The 17,970-nt window shown below is 41.9% G+C and overlaps 1 long non-coding RNA gene and 1 pseudogene across 1 annotated transcript; one reads left to right on the forward strand and one right to left on the reverse strand.

The window, feature by feature from the left end:
• Positions 1-1,822, reverse strand: part of LOC143270118 (excitatory amino acid transporter 4-like) — a 22,782-nt pseudogene extending 20,960 nt beyond the window's left edge.
• On the forward strand, positions 1,225-8,120 carry LOC143270119 (uncharacterized). The gene is made up of 3 exons (XR_013047066.1): positions 1,225-1,339; positions 6,588-6,630; positions 7,965-8,120. It is a non-coding gene; the product is annotated as an uncharacterized LOC143270119 (long non-coding RNA).
• Positions 8,121-17,970: the final 9,850 nt, after the last annotated feature.

A 17,970-nucleotide genomic window follows, 5' to 3' on the forward strand; every position in this document is an offset into this window, starting at 1 on the left:
TATCATTTTCTTTTTTTTTCAGATTATGCATACAGTGTTCTCCTGTGGGCCAGAAGAAGGTACCCGACCTCATTACAGATGGTTGTGAGCCACTATGTGGGAATTGAACTCAGTACCTCTGGAAGAACAACCAGTGCTCTTAACCACTGAATCATCACTCCAGCTCTATGCTACCACTTTCAAATATGGAAGTGCATATGAAATTGGGCTTCTAAGCATGTAGATGTAAATGCATAGATGAGTGTGTGAAAGTATTCACAAAGTCCAAGACAGCTGGCTGTGGTATCCTTGGAATCCACACTGTCTAAATAATCAAGTACACATGGAAATTTTTAGGGGGAAATTATCTGTGGAAAGCAGAAAAGGGGCTATTTGGGGAGAGAAAAGGAACCAGCAGAGGGTGACTAGGTAAGAGGGGGTAAAGGAAAAAGAATATGATCAAAGCACATTGTATACAGATATGAAGATGTCATGAGGAACCCATTATTTTATACAACCTCATAATTCCTTAAGTTGTGTCTGTTGAACGTGTAGAGATTTATTTTTCTTATCAATATTTCCTAGACAATACAGTATAACAACTATTTACCTAGCAGTTACATTGCTTTGGGTGTTACAAATAACCTAGAGACCAAGATAGCCACAGATCTGGCAAACACTACCCCATTTTATTTAAGGGACTTGAGCATCCACAGATAACAAATGCTTGTGGACATCCAAACCAATAGACAATCAAGTTCCTTAAATAAAATGGGGTAGTGTTTGCAGAACCAATCTCTTAAGGGTATGATGGATAGCTGCATCTTTTTATGAATGTTAGCACAGTTTATGTGACTGCACTTCTCAATTAAGATATGTAAGATATATTCATATGTAAGATATATTTATCCTTCTCTGTGTGTAGTCGTAAAGTGCATGTCTGTTGAGTGTACTTGCGGATGCCCATACCCACACATGTGACATCACATCGTGTTCATACAGCTGTGTTTGTGCATGTATGTGCCCTCTCTACCTGAGTCCTCTGATGGGCTAAGGGATTGTGCGATGAGTGCACCAGAGAGGATGGGTAGTTAATAGAAGTCCCGCCTCCCAGAAGCAGAGCTCACCAATGATCACAGCGCTGACTGTGAGCAAGATGAAGGCATTTCTGCGCAGAAAGTGCCACACATGCTCTCTGATCATGGACTGCAGGCGCATGCGCATGCGCAGTGCTCTCTGCTGCCAACTGTCCTGAGGTCACCAGGAGAGCCCACACTACCCAGGTGCTGGCTGCTCTGCCTCAGGAACAGACTGTTGCCATGGCTGCTCATCACCTCTCTCTGGGGACAGAGGAGACCAGGTCTGGTGAGGGAGGATTCCAGGAAAGGAGTGGGTAAGGTGGAGGGGCAGGCACTTGCAGCTCAGAAGTCAGGGGAGGGGCGATGCCCATGTGGAGACTACTGAGAGCCTGCCCTGGATGAGATACAGTTTTTAATCCCAGCAGCAAAAGGTTAAGGTCTTCGGACCCAAACACTAGAGAGGGTGGTTAGAGACAGGGTAGAAAAACAAACAAACAAACACACACACACAAACAAAACACACAAAATACTGCACACCTTTCAGGTTTTCTGCCTCCAGCCTCCTTCACTGAGATCATCTCAAGCAACTGGGAGCTGCTGCAGCTCTCAAACTAAAGTGCCAGGCCTTTGCTGAATACCCATTGCATAAGAGCTCTTGAAAGGGCACTTTAGGCTAGTCCCCCTATCCACAGTAGTTGGGTGTCCAGCCCTAAGACGCCCATAGTCGACTTTTCACAAGGACAAAATCAGCAGGTGCCTGGGAAACAGTGGTACGCAACTAATGTGGCTGCCCAGTGTGCGTGACCAGGACAGTAATGCTGTAAGGGAGGGGTCGCTGGGAAAGAAATGATGACACTTCTAGTCCCAGCTTGAGGTTCATGACCCTCTTTTGGGGTGAGACCTCAGACTTTGTGCCCCCCCTTTTTTTTTTACCTGTGTCCGTATTTATTTTTTCTTATTAACTTACTTATTTTTGCTAAGATATCCAAAACGGGATGATGTGTTTTCCATGAATTAAATAAAATGTTCGTGAATATAAAACCTGCCAATCTGTTTAGCAGCCAAACATTTGGAAGTTACCAAACAGCTTAGAAACCGTGGCTTTTGACCCAGCCATTGACAGCCCTGTAATATCAGCTACTCTAGAGGATGGTGGTGGAAGGCTGTTTACAAGATCAGGACCAGCACCTGCAACTTAGTAGGACCATGTCTTAAAATAAAAAGTTAAAAAGAGAGCTACTGGGCAAGGGGTGGGAGATGGCTCAGTGATTGAGGGTGCATATTGCTTCTGTAGAGGACCAGAGTTCCATTCCCAGCACCCACATCAGGCAGCTCAGAACTGCTATGCCCCCTGCTGGCCTCATTGGCACCTGCACTCACATGTACAAACACACACACACACACACACACACACACACACACACACACACACACACACCAAAACCAAAAATAAAATTCTCATTTAAAGAGGGACAGACTATATAGCTCAGTGGTAGAGTACTTGCCTACTATGTTCAAGGCTCCAAGTTCAGTTCTCAGTACTGATCCCCTCAGCTTCCCAAGTAGCTGGGATTGCAGGCATGCACCACCATGTTGAACTGTTCCAGCATTGTTTGGATGCCACTACCCACGTGGCTGTCTTCTAAGATGGCTGCCCTCTGTATCTGTCTGAGTTCTCCACCTGCTTCCAAAAGACAAGTTGCCTGACTAGGCTTTCCATGCCCTGCATCCTGCAACTCCTTCTCAGTGCGAACGAAGCCCCTTTCAGTATTTTGCTCCAAATGAACTGGTCCTCTGAAGCCTCAGTGTTGCTTCTCACTTTGCTCTGAACACTCACAGACACAGGACAGCACAGAAGATGAGCAGTCTCTCTCTCTTCTGTGGGACATCAAGTTCCTAGTTACTAAATGATAACTTGAAATCACCTAAAATCCCAAGAGCATTCAACAGAGTCCAAACCAGTCAGGATCCTGAACACTTGTCTCTTTCCTACAGTCCAGCAGCTGGCTCTGCAGATCCACAAATCAACCTCCTCAATAAAACCAACACTGGATATAAAGTGTTCAGTTAGTCAAGCCTAGAGCTGCACTCCAATTATCTCGGCATTTAGGAGGCTGAGACAGAAGAAGCAGGAGTTCAAGGCCAGCCTGAGTTGAGTAGAAACACCCCGTATCAGAAAGTCAATCAATCAGCTCACATCTAGCTTCAAGAGCTCTTGACAGTTGATGGGTTCTGGAGGAAGAAAGGGCAGTTTTCTTCAGTAGTGTGGCCCATGATAGGTTGCCCATGCTCCAGTGGTTGGTGGGCAGCACTAAATGGACTCCGTGGATAAAGAGGAGGAGGTAGCAACATGAAGTTAAAAGGAGTTAGGAGGAGTCAAGAAGAGTTGAAGAGGAAAAAGAAGAGAGTTAGACATGATCTAAATATACATGTGCTCATATATGAAACTACCAAGGAATACTTTTTAAAACTCTATGGAAAGGCTGGAGAGATGGTTCAGAGGTTAACAATGCTTGCTGTTCTTTGAAAGGACCAGGTCAGGTGGCTCAGAACCAGAGGGTCCAACTCTTTCTTCTGTCTCTGCAGTCACCTGAACTCAAGTGCACATAGCCACATGTGAATACACATAATTAAAAAGATAAAAATAATTTCTATTTTATGTGTGTGAGTGTTTGACTCCATGTATATATGTGCACTGTGTGTGCTGTGACCATGGAGTCCGGAAAGGGGCCTTGGATCCTCTGGAACAAGAGCTACAGGGAGTTGTGAGCAGCCCTGTGGGTGCTGGGAGCAGAATCTGGGTTCTCTGTGAGAGCAACAGGCACTCTTAAATGTTGAGCCATCTCTCCATCCTCAAAATAAATCTTTTTTAAAAAAATCAGTGGTAGTGTGAGTTTAGAATGTGCAAAGGCTTGGATTTAATTCTCAACACCAAAAATCGATCAATCAATTGATAAAAAGTTGTTCAATTTGCATCTGTACTGGGCACAAACAGACTTTTCTTCTTATTCCCTAAACAATATAGCATTGCAAGTATATGCAGAGTATTGAAGTTGTGGTAGGTGGAGTTATTCTTGTATTTATTACTGCATGTGTGTGGTCAGAGGACAACTTTTTTGGCGTCCATTCTCTCCTCTACCATGTAAGTCCCAGAGATTGAACACAGGACTTCAAGTTTGGTGACAAGCTCCTTTACCCACTGTGCTAGGTGTTAAACGTAATATAGAGATGAGTTAAAAATGAAAGAAGACAGGAATGTGTTTTGTGCAAATATGATGCCATTTTATGTAAAAGACTTTAGAAATACAAGGGGTTTGGAGTCTACCTAGGATGGAGGGTGTGTCTGGAACAAATTCTCTATGACCCAGAAACAACAAGATTGTGTGGGAGTTGACATTTTAGTCTGTGAATCAAATATGGCCTGATATCTGTGTTGTTGGCATTTTTTAATCATGGTGTTAGCACACAGCTGCATTTATTCACTGTGTAGTTCTGCAGGTGCTTTCAAGCTGCGGTGGCAAAGGTGAGTTGCTGGAAAGGAGTTCACAAAACAAACTATTTGCAGAAGTGGGGGTGGAGAGGACAAGGTGGTTTGATGGGTAAAGAGGATTGCTGCCAAGCTGGATGGCCTGAGTTTAGTCCTGGCCCCACACGATGAAAGGAGAGAACTAACTCCCACAGATTGCCCTCTGACTACTTTGTACACACTCACACACACACACACTCTCTCTCTCACACACACACATACACACACTGAATAAATGTGATTTTTTTTAAAGGCTGACTGTAGGCTAGTAAAAGCATACATGAGTGATGGAGTAAGAGGGCATGGCTCAGGAGTAGAGAATTCATCAAGTGTACAAGAGGCCCTGAGTCCCATCCTAGAACTAAAGGGAGAGAAGGTCCAGCAGGGAGTAATTAACCATTAAAAACAATTCAATAAATAAGCAGAAGTCCAAAAGGTACAGGGTTGAACTCAAATGCAAGTCTATGTACCACACCTTCACCATGCCTGCCTAGATCACTGTAAATGTATACAGCTGTGATTTTCACTATGTTAATTCTTTCCTTTTGTCTCACTGGACATGTGATAACTGCTCACACTCACAGAGTACAGTGAAACCTTTCAGAACAAGAAGGCAAACCATGATGCCAGATCAAGTTTCTTAGCACTTTCATCCCCATTAGCATGGAATATTGAACCCCTGTCTTCTAATCCTTTATACAATTTTTCCACACACACACACACACAAAAATGGGTTTTATGTGTACACTGGAAGAAAATTGGGCATTGTTTGAAATTTTAGGCAGTCTGACAATGGAACAACTATACAAGAAGATTAATATTGATCGAATGATGCACTTTATTGCTTTTCTTATGCTATTTTAATATTTAAAAAGATAGTCAATTTAAGTGCCAGGATAAAAGTTTTAGAAAAACCTGTTAAACCTGTTAAAATGAATTATAGAGAAATTCAAATTCAGCGAGAAGAAAGTAACAGTGAAGTTGTTTCAAGATTGGATCATAAGGTTACAGAAAGAATGCCTGTTTTCACACAATCAACCTTAATTTATACAGTAACTGTACAGCAGTTACCTGATCAAGTGAATACACAAAATATTTGGACTCCAATGGAAATGTTAGATTTATGAAGGTTTAAGGAAGCAATAGTATCTTATGGCATGCATTCCCCATATGTAAAGCAAATGTTAAACTCCTGGTGAACATATAATAGGATTATACCACAGGACTGGCAGGAAATGGCACAGGCTGTTCTGGAACCTGGTCAATGGCTCCAGTGGCAAATGTGGTTCACGGAAGAGGCTAAAAACATAGAAAAACAATGGAGGGATAAAGGAATTCAAGTCTTCCAGGATCAGCTTGTTGGAGAAGGCCAATATGCTGCAGTACAAACACAATGTTTATATGATATCCAACCCTTAATTCTATGTCAAATGGCAGCCTTGAATGCATGGGACAGAGTTGAGGAATCCGGAAAGAAAACTGAGTCATTTACAAAGGTTATACAGGGCCCAAAAGAATATTTGCACAAGCATCTAGTGAGGACCTTCTAGCTGCATCCTAAAACGGCAAAGAGCACATGATGGTTATCCAGAGTAAGCATATCAAAAACAAGGCCACTTCCTATTACTCTGTAAACTTCTTTAGTCCAAGGCTCCACCATCACCGTTATGGCAATCAGATTCCATGACTTTGGGAGCCGCCTAACTATAATCAATCCATGGTAAGTACATCTGCACCTCTGAGCAGCTCTATGGGTCTGGGCGATCTCCTCTGGCCTTCGGTTACCTCCTGTGGAAGCTAGAGATGTTTACAGTGTTTACTTCTAGGGTCATTGCAGGATTTATGTCAGATGATGGAGGGCAGGTACTTTGCTCAACACTGGGCCCACACCATGCATTTCTACATTGCCTGCTGCTACTGTTTCCATGGCTATCAGTGCAGGAATGACCTTTGGCTCACTCCCAAACTCTAACCACTTTCCCTTCTCTGATGTTTTTGTGCAGAAATATGTTTCCACCTAACCTTGTGGAGAGCTGCTTCAAACAGGTTAGGAGGAAGCCCATGGTTTAATGAAGGAGGGGTGGAGGGTGGAGGGTGGAGGGAGCTTACTTCCCAAGGAGAAGGGTGGGAAGAAGGGCCTGAGTCGGGGGACCTTGGAGAGGATTCTGGGAGAATATGTGTACTGCCCATGGCTATGATGGTGATGCAAAGGGTGGCCAGGTTATGGAACTCATGGAGGCTAGGATGCTGGGGTCGAGGTTCTGAGACTTCTGATCACAGATGTGCTAAAAATCTGTCTGAGCATCAGCTTGGGGTTCATAGTAGAAAAGCAGCCACAGGCAACATGTGAAGAGGACTTACACTTTCCTATAAAACTGTATTTACAGAAGCAAGTAGTGGAATGATTTTGGCCAGCAGGGGGTGCATAGCAACCCCTTTATTGATGGCTAGACATAAAGATGCAGACTATATATCCATTTTCTATGCTTGGTTTTTAACATCCTCACTATTCGGTTACTCATTTCTTTTCTTTGGTGAAGAGGATGAACCCCAGGACTTGTTTATATTAGGCAAATGTCAGTTACTAATTTCTGGCAGTTTCTCTGACTCAGTCTTCCACTTCCCAGAATTCTTCTCCTCCTTGTCCTGCCTATACTTCCTCCTGCCTGGCCACTGGCCAATCAGTGTTTTATTTATTGACCAGTCAGAGCAACAGATTTGACATACAGACCATCCCACAGCACAACTGTATTACAAGGTAACATATAGTTTTACTAAGATATTTGAGAATCTATACAAAGGGCAAAATGTTGCCTCATCAGTGCAAGATAGTAGTTTTTTATTTTAAATTTTTGCTTGAGAACTTCATATATGACCACTGCATCTATATCATTCCTGCCTCTCCACTCCAATATAATACTTTTTAAGAATATGAGCAAATTTTTTTTTTGTTTTTTTCGAGACAGGGTTTCTCTGTGTAGCTTTGCGCCTTTCCTGGAGCTCACTTGGTAGCCCAGGCTGGCCTTGAACTCACAGAAATCTGCCTGGCTCTGCCTCCCGAGTGCTGGGATTAAAGGTGTGTGCCACCACGCCCGGTGCAAATATTTATTTTGAACCATGGACTCACTAAATTTTATTTCATGAAACAAACTACATTTACCAGTTGTTGAACATATCAGGATACATATGACAATTGATGACAAGAAGTTTGTTTAAAATCCACTTGGGATGTGACTAAATCCAGAGTTATTATGAGTTACATAAACTGGAAAAAGAAAGTAGGTAATAGTTTGGTAAAAATAATCTTTTCTAAATATCCTGCATTCAGAATGTGGCATAAGTAAAAATTAAGGTATTAATTAACCTTGTCATTATTTCAGGTAGCTTCCATATTAGAAGAAAACTTCCTGAAGATGTTGGATATTTCATAAAATACCTCAATTTGAATAAAATAATGTTCCCTAGCTTTAGAATTACTGTGACTTAAAATTTTTATCTGAATGGAAATGATTTATAAATTTATTTGTATTTATTAAGCGTTGGCTGGTTTGTTTGTTTGTTTGTTTGACTGGACTGATACTGCACTGAGGTTTCACCACTGCTGTGCATGTACTCTACCACCCACCTGGGTCTCAAGCACCTTTTAAATTTTTATTCATTTTGAGACAGAGTCTCATTCAGTTGCCCAGGCTGGTTTTGAACTCACTCTATAGCAGGATGGCCTTGAACTCAGCATTCTTCTGCCCCAGTTTCCTAAGTAATTAAGCTTAGAGGCCTGCACTACCAAGCCTATATCTAAACATGGTTTTAAAAACTGCTCATTTTACATTCTTAACAAAATGCTTTAAATGTATATAAAACTAGAGACTGTTGCATAGTGAATTATAATACTTGTGTGCTTAGTCAAGCTTTTGGGTTGTTGAAGGTAAGCTTCTGAGGAGTCCTCACACTCAGCATAATCTATTGCATGTATGTATGTGTATGTATGTATGTATGTATGTATGTATGTATGTGCAGGGATGTGCGTGTATACACAAACACGCCATGGTACGTGTGTGAGGGTCAGATGAGAACTTGCTAGAGTCAGGTCACCCCTTTCTCCACGTGGGTCCCAGGAATTTAACTCATATGATGAGCTTTGGCAGGAAGCACCTTCACCCACTAAGCCATCTGACCAAAGCTGTAACTGTGGTGTTTGTTTGTTTGTTTGTTTGCTTGCTTTTAGCAGTGGGGGAGATAGAAACAAAAGGAAAATGATGGAAATGAAATTAGTGTGCAGCATGACTGGCCAATGATTTCTTACTGATTACATTGCAAGAGCAACATAAGATTTATATAAAGTGGGATTATTAGCCATGTCCTGTGGGAGGACATGCCATTGACATCTCCTCACTGGTGCTTTAAAATTGATGGCAGGTAGGCTGAATGGCAAAGCATTTTTGATCCTCTGGGTGAAAGGGGATGGTAAAAAAAAGCAATCTTTCAAGTCTATGATAACTTTGAAATGTCCCAAAGGTATGGTGATGGGTGAAGGGAGGCCAGGTTGAAAGTCTCCCATCAATACCATCATTTTATTCACTGCCCTTAAAACTTGTAATAGCCGCTATTTACCTGATTTTTTCCTTAATAACAAAGATAGGAGTATTCTAATGAGAATTACTAGGGGTGATATGGCCAGCTTCAAGCTACTTCTGTACCAGCTGCTGTGCAGTCAATAATTTTTCATGGGTAACAGGCCATTGATTGACCCACACAGGCTGATTTTTTCTGCATGAGTCACAGGAGTATCAATGACCCCCATGGAAAAAATGGTCTAATCCTGCTCTTTTTGACTAGGGGTGGCCTCTAGAGGTTTTAGTATTCCTGTTCCATGTTTTCCTAAGTTTTTACCTGGTAAGTACCCATTTTTCAACATTTGAGTGGTAATAACATCATTAGTACTGCACATGATTATTCCAAGTTGAGATAAGTCTCTACCCAAGAAGATGATTGGTAATCTGGCTATAACACAAGGTTGTATGATACCTTGATAACTGTCCTGATCTTTCCAATTTAAAATTTTTGAACTCCTTTCATGGTTTTGACTTTGTCCTATTCCCTTCAAAGGGGTCAAGGTAGCATCTAATGACCAAGTTATGGACCATTCCTCCTTTCTAATAATGGTAACATCTGCACCTGTGTCAACCAGATCCGATAATTCCTTGCCAGCCAGCCATAGGGTCATGAGAGTTTTTTGTGCTACTTCTGATACTACTACTGCCCAAATGTACATATTTTCCTTTTAATTAGTATTTTTCACATTAAATGACAAAATATTTCTCACAGTAGTTTGAAAACATGATACTATGTGATACATGTTTGTGTACCTTAGATGATTTTGATAGTTCATTGCTGTGGATATCACTCTATATAAATAAAACACTGATGGCCAGTTGCCAGGCAGGAAGTAGGTGGGACAAGGAGAGAGGAGAATTCTGGGAAGCGGAAGGCTGAGGGGAGAGACACTACAGCCACCGCGAGGAGAGGCAGCCTGTGAGGATGCTGGTAAGCCACCAGCCACGTGGCAGGGTATGGATTTATAGAAATGGGTTAGTTTGAGATGAAAGAGCAGTTGGCGGGAAGCCTGCCACGGCCATACAGTTTATAAGTGATATAAGCATCTGAGTGATTATTTTGTAACTGGATTGTGGGACTGCGGGGCTTGGGGAACCTGGAGAGAAGCCCTCCAGCTACAGTTCATGTTGAAGGTATAATATAACATGAACTTTGGCTTGTTCAAATCTGTGAAGTTTTATTTATTCTTCCTTCTTCCATATGTCATCAATTTAAATTATAGAAAATACACTTACACTTAATACTTTAGTGTAGATGTAACCAACCAACTTATTAAATAAGAAACACAGAACCAATGTAAAGAAGAAAGCCAAGAGGTCAGAGCTCAGAGCTAAAACCTTACCCTTCCTCCTGTGGTGGTCCTACCTCTCTGAAAGAGACCTACTTCCTGTGTGTCTGTCTTTATATAGTCTTTCTGTTCTGCCTTCTCATTGGTTGTAAACCTAAACACATGACTGCCTCATCACTACCTGTATGTACAGCCCTCCAGGTCTTCTATGGTATTGAGATTACAGGCATGTGTCTCCAACACTGACTGTATCCTTGACCACACGGAGATCTGCCTAGCTCTTCTACCAAGTGCTGGGATTAAACGCGTGCACCACGAATGCCTAGCTCTGCTATGGCTTGCTATTAGCTCTGTCCCTCGGGCAACTTTATTTATTAACATACAAATAAAATCACATTTCAGTACAAATAAAATACCACCATACTTTAGAACCCTCCTTTAGCAAAAATTAGTTCTTACAGTGATTTGACTTTTTTCTGAAAACAGGTATTTTGGCACATGTGTAGAACAGGCACAGATACAATCCCAGCACTTGGGAGGCAGAAGCTGTCAGATATGTCTCAGTTCAAGGCCAGCCTGGTCTACAAAGACAGTTCTACTCTACACAGATATACATAGTGAGACTACATTCATTGGTAGAGACGTCTAGACTTTCCAGATATTCTAAAGTTACAATGGGCTTAATAAGTAGAATTAGTAAATTAGCATACTGTGTCATTAACTTTTTCCAAAATTCAAATGAAATATCAGTTTTGGAGGATAGCTAGACCCTCTATGATGTCCCCATAATTTTTTATGTCCTGATTCTCAGAGAAGGAAATGCAGGCTGTAAGTCTATGTGCTCAGAGTTTTGAAGAAGACCAATATCCAATGTTGTTTTTCATTGCTGTATGGACTTTGCATTTAGAGGACAAATGAGTCTTAAGTTACATCACCTTGTCTCCATAGACATGGAAGGTCTTGTCAGTGTGTGACAAAAGAATTACCAGAATTGTTCTAGTTTTTGTATATTTTGTATTAAAATTCATAAAAATGATTGTCTTGTCAAAGTTTTGAGCATTATAGGCCACTAGTTGTTAGGAAACAAATGAATTCTTGACCATGATGCTCATATTTTGAAGAAATTTTAAAGTTATTTTTATATGAGCACAGTTTACTGAAAGTTGCTTTTTTCATACTGAACCACCTCTCCTTAATGTAAACATGTAATCTATCTAGAAATTCAGACATGCTCAATTTTGCTAAATATAGAAGTAGAATTAACATTCTACATAATTTTACTTTACAATTTCTTTATTTAGTCTTTTTCCAGATGACTTGCCTATCAGTGAGAATGAGGTACAATATCACTTTGTTGACATTGTTCTGTAGTTTTAAACTAAAACTATTTTATGAAATCTGGTGTCTCTGTGTTGAGTGAATATATAGTTAGGATTGTAGTATCTCTTTTAGGAGTATAGCATTTTCTTCCAGTCTCTTCAGACTAGGTCTGGTTTGAAATCAAAATGATGAGATATTAGAATAGCCATGCTTTCTTATTTTTACTTACATCTATATGGAAAATATTTTTCCAACTTGTCACCCTTAGTTTATGTCTCTCACTGGTAGTCAAATCTGTTTCACAGAAGCAAAAAAAAACAAACAAACAAAAAAAAAACATCGACCTGCTTTTCTTACCCATTCTACTTGTCTCTATCTCTTCCTTAGGCAGTTAAGACCAATAACACTTTTAGTTATTATTTAAGGTGGTCTGTATATAGTTTTGAGGATTGTCTGCTATTTGAGAAGCATGGGTTAGAACTACCAGTTCAGCCTGCTGATTTGTGGTATGGGCTGGAAGAGCTTGCGTTTTGACCACTATGGTATCTGAGACAATTGCATATTCCACTCCATGTACTCCTTTATATAGGAAGATGCTGCCATCTGTATACCATGTATAAGTGGCCTGAAGTAATGCTCATTTCTGCATATGTATCAGATGGGGTGGTAACTCTCTTAGGGTCTCAATGTGTGAGTGTGAAGGGGAGTATTCCAGGACTGGTTGGGAGAGAAGATTTGAGATGTAAAGAGGTGGACATGGTTGAAAAGTCAGTGCTGTGTTCTCAACCAGTGCCACCTGAAGGGAGAGAATTTGAGAGGGAGGTAATGTTAGAAGGCCCTTATATGTTAAAAGGTGTGACAGATGGTGAAGAGAAAGGACAGTAATGGGTGACTCAAAGGTTGGCTTCATAAGGAGGTGCTTTCCATCTGGAGTCTCAGGATCCAGGTTGATACATTGTGAGAGGGCCTTTGTAAAGCAGTTAAGGAATTCAGATGAGTTTTCATTTTTCCCCTGTATGACCTCTTGGAGTTTTTCATGATTTATTGACTTAAGGACAGTCTTGCAGAAGCCAGCTAGGAGGCAGGTTCAAACCTATTTCTAGCTAGAATGTCCCCTGGGTTATTGTAATCCCATCCAGGCTCCTGGTCTGGGACTGCCCTAGCCCCCACTGGGTAGGTGTTATCTGTTGGATGGAGTTTGCCTGCATGGACCCTAGCCTGATCCCAGACTCACCTAAGCTCCTCTGGGGCAAGATTGTTTGTACAAACAATCATATAGACATCATGAAAGGTAAGATCATAGGATTGGGTAATGTACTGGAATTATTTAATAAAAAAGTGGAAGAATTGACCGTATAGGACCCCAACCTATTTTATATTTGGGAGAGCTCAGATAATGAAAAGGGGACATTTACCCTGACTAGACCATCCACCCCAGCAACCACTCGCAAACGAAGAACTGGGGCTGGTCTAGATTGAGGAGGTATAGGAGGTCCCAAGGTAGAGCAGGAACAATGAACAGGAGGACTAGGGGCTGTTTGTGTATTAAAAGTGGATGCCAGGGAGGGTTGACCTGGTGGATGACCTGTTTCTGAGGATGGAGAAAGGGAAACTGAGGGGACTGGAAGAGAGTGCCACGGACTGCCTCCTGGGAGTACCACGACCATAGGAGAATCAGGGCTTGGGTAGTCAGGAAGGCAAGGATTCGGCGACTGACAGACAGACAACACACTCAAAAGCGGTTTGAATCTGCTGCAATTTTACTTCTGCAAATCAGTAGTTTATATACAGAAAAGAAAACTATCAAGTCATACAAGGAACAAGAGCTTGGCAATAATTCAATTACATCATCTTTAAAAAAATCAAGCACACAGTTACTAATTGGTGCTAGACGTATGCCTTCACTCACAAGAACTTGATGACCCAAAGAGCAGTCTGTGTTTTTTAAACTTAGTACAGTTCCTAGACTTGTGTAGGCTTCTTGCAGCTGTGTCCTTCATCTTTATCTCAGCCGCTTGCTAGTTTATTATGTACTTCTACTTTTCTGGTTCTCATGACCCATTTAGCCAATTTGGATGCTGCAGATCCTCCCTAAGTCTTTCTTCAGTTCTTTACCACATATCTCTTCTAATATAAAACCTTTTTACCTGCTGGAATATGGACTCTTGTACTTTTACACCTGTAAGGGGAAGGAGTTCTGCTGTAGTCCTTAAGTTTTCCATGCTGAACTTTCTCAACAGAGGGGCCCACCATCTGCCTCCTATGAGATAATGTTTTCTGCCATAAATCACTTTAGTTGGGATTCCTAAAGGATTCCTAGTGGGTGAGTGTTCATTCCCTAGAAATGCCTGAACTATTATACTTTCTATTATCTAGCGGCTTGAGGCTTGAGGTTTTTAAGGAATAGTTCATTCTGCTATATCTAATTAAGGTCCATGTCCAGCTTCCCCTTTCCTCCACAGTTCACAACCCAAGCATTCATTAATTTTGGCTGTGTTTTATCGATTAATTAGAACATTATCAGAAAAGCAGTTATACAGAACCCATAGCCCTGAGAACTCATGATCTGTGAAGTATGTGTCCTTCGAGAAGGAGACATAACACAGGCACTCTGGCAGGGACCTCCAGGGAGCTTAGTCCCATGGGACACGTATCTCCCGTACGCTATAATTGACATAATTGTTCATGTCACACGGACGACACTGGAGTTGGTGTGGCAAGAGAAGAAGATGTGGACTTTGGCTTTGGTTTATAGAGTGGTTGCTCATTAGCTGGCTCAAAAGAAAATGTTTCATCCTGTTCTGACTTCATAGCTAGTAATAGCTGGGTGGGGGAACAGAGAGAAGGCTTAGAGAGAAGGTAAGAGAAGGCTTTGACATATAGGGTCTCTTTCCATTTCCCCGATCACTCACAATAGTTGTAAAGGTCCCATATAATATTGGGATCTAGTGTGTCATTATGTGGCCATTTAGATTGATTATCTAAAGGATAATGAGGCCAAACTGTATTGCACAAGCGAACAAGTTTAGGGCCTTTCAAATCAGGAGCCAGGTGTGAAGGCTTGAGATTTTCTAGGAGGCATCCCAAGGGGGTGTGAGAAGGTATGGAGTGCAGGGCTCCCATGGATGAGAGGGGAGGGAATCATTCACTGCAGCCTGTAGTCATGGGCATCTCCTGACTCAGGGAGGACCGGCCAGGGACCAAGCCATTCAGAGGGTCATCACCCAACTCAACTGGGGTCCTGCTTAGCCCGACTAAGCCATCAGAGAGACTCAGGTGCCTGGTAGCAGGGCTTTAGTAGAAGCCAGAGGGCGAGAGAAAACCGAGCTCTAGGGGGAAGGAATCATCCAGAGGAAAGGCTGAAATGGTAGACTTTTGTGGCTCCTTTTGTGAGAAGATGGGAGAGCACAGGAAGGGATGCTTATAACTGCCTGATTGCATCTCTTAGGATGGGGGTGTGGTCAGGTGAAGAGGGCCAGCCTTAGCCTTAAAGACACTGTCTGGGGATACCTCCACTTCCAAGAGTACTAGAGGGGTGCTGGACATTCAAAGGTCACTTCCTCAGACCCAGGAAAAGGTTTACACCAACCAAAAGGGGAACTCACCTAATTGCCGCTGTTGGATGGAATGCTGAGCGATCGGTGAGCTGGAAGTTTGGTCTGTTGCAGATGGACAGGAGATGAGGGATAGAGTCTTAGTGTGGCTCAGACCATAAGGGGAGAGCACAGGCACCAAGGGAGTCTATCCCGGGTTTCGACACCAAATGTAAGTAAACCGCAAAAACTCTGGGTTTGGTGTCCTGGGTTTTGGCACCACATGTCCGTAAACCACAGAAACTCTGGGTTTGGTGACCCAGGTTTCAGCACCAAATGTAAGTAAAGTGCAAAAACTCTGGGTTTGGTGTCCCAGGTTTCAGCACCAAATGTAAGTAAAGTGCAAAAACTCTGGGTTTGGTGACCAGGGTTTTGGCACCAAAATATTAGTAAATTGATGGCTGAAACTGCAAGGAGACAATTCAGCCCTGGAAGGCGAGGTATCCCAGACACCTCGAGCTACTCAGAACAAGAGTTCTGCCCTGAAGGTGGCCCGGACACCTGGAGCTGTTTTGCACAGTCTGGTGGCTTGGACTGCAAAGAAACAGTCCAACCTTGGAGAGGAAGGTTTTCTGACTTCTCGGGAGAGTCAGGACTGGAACTGCTTCAGCAAGGAAGGGTACCCTGACTCTTCGGGAAAGTCAGGGTATCCTGACTCTTCAGGAAGGTCAGGATTTACCTGGTATGATGGTATGATGGGGGATGGTTTCCCCACAGGAAACAGCAATCCTGCTCCTCTCCTGGAGAGCCACAATGTCTGGCTCAGTGTTACCAGCTCTTTCTCGCTTAGTCCAGTAAGGGACTTCCCAGCAAGGTTCTTCTGTTCAGCTCCCCCTTGCTCAGTCCACCATGGGACGTCCCAGTAAGGCTCTTCTGTTCACCAGTCAATGAAGGTCTTCACACAATACTCTTTTGAGAAAGAGGTTTATTTGGGAAGGAGGAGTCCAGGAGAGTATCTGCCTCTACCAGGATGGAGTGAACAGCTCACAACTGACCAGGCAGGGCGGTTTATTTAGGATGTCTAGGGCTCAGAGTCAACTGTGATTGGTTAGTTTATTTTCTGCCCAGGGATTGGCCAGTTTTGTGAGCAAGGGGCAGAGATGGCCCCGATTTCAAGGCTAAACTGTATTTCTTTCACTGTCCTTTCTTGGCTTTTTGACACTACCTCTAAGGCCAGGGCACATTTCTTTCATTTACTCTGATTCTAGGGTCCAAGAGTGTTATTTTGGTACTGGTCTCAGAGTCAGGACATATTTCCTGGGTTCTGGGTTTGGGGATAAAGTGTTCACTTCTCTGGCTCAGGTCCCAAACACAGGCTGTGTTTCTTTCCCTGGTCCTGTTCCCTAGGGCCAGGATTCTACTGTCCTGCTCTGTGATTGGTTGATTTCACAAGTCAGTTGGACAGCGGCAGAAATGGTTCTGATTTGAGCTAAACTGTGTTTCTCTCACTGGCTTTATCTGAGCCATCCTTCCCTAATTCTGCAATCTAGGTTCTGGGTGGATTTCTCGAACCAGCCCCTTTTCCCTACAAGTAAGAATGGTAACTTTTTGAGGTTGGGGGTACTATCTATTCTCTTTCACAACTTGTAGAATATCACTCAAATCCTTTCTAGTTTTCAGAATTTTCATTGAAGTGGTTCTCTTATTTAGAGGAGCCTCCCATTGAAAGGGATTTGAATATCTCTTTTGAAAATTTGCACATAGTTTCTTGTTTATGTATATTTACTATTAACAGTTATGATTATTTTATGACATGTGTTTTTTTTTAAATTCTGTCCAAACAAATGGATTTTACGGAAATGTACAAAATATTCCAAGAAAACATTAAAGAATACATGACTTTTCTCGACAGCACATGGGGCATTCTTGAAACGTGAATTCTTATTATGACAAAGCAAATGCCAACAAAGACAGAAATAATGAAATTACATTCTGCATTATATATGACCACTATTTATTAAATGTATATACCATATCAAAATACTTAAATTCATAGAAGTTAAATAGCATACAATTCAAACAAAATTGAGTGAAGGAAGAAATGAAAAGGATATTGTAAAACTTCTAGAATTTATTGAAAATGAAAACCAGTATAATCAAACCTAAGAGACACAATTAAAGCAACCAATAGTGTGAAGTTTACAGAGTTATTTCCCTGATTAGATCATTTTCACAGTGTTATACACACCAAAACCTTTTTTACGTTATTGGTTTCTGCAGTTACTTCTGGATATGTAATCATAAAAGAAGATTTTGAATCAGAGGGTCAGGTGTAAGAGAACATTCAATGTTTGCATTCTCTGTGCCTGGGTTGTTCCACTTAATATGATTTTTTTTCTAAAAAAATACCCATCCAGTTGCCTGCTATAATGTTTCATTACTCTTTATAGCTTGATAGTGTTGTATAACGTTTATGTGCCACTTTATCATTGGTACATTAATCTGCTCAATGATGCAAGCCCCTCGAGGCAAATGAGTAGTCAGGCCCCTCCCCTGAGGACCTCTAACCACCAGGGTCCACACACAGAACACTCTAAGTGCTCTGAAGGTTGGGTCCAGTCTCTGCTCTAA

Source organism: Peromyscus maniculatus, chromosome 22 (genome assembly GCF_049852395.1).
Source record: "Peromyscus maniculatus bairdii isolate BWxNUB_F1_BW_parent chromosome 22, HU_Pman_BW_mat_3.1, whole genome shotgun sequence".
NCBI classification, from domain to species: domain Eukaryota; kingdom Metazoa; phylum Chordata; class Mammalia; order Rodentia; family Cricetidae; genus Peromyscus; species Peromyscus maniculatus.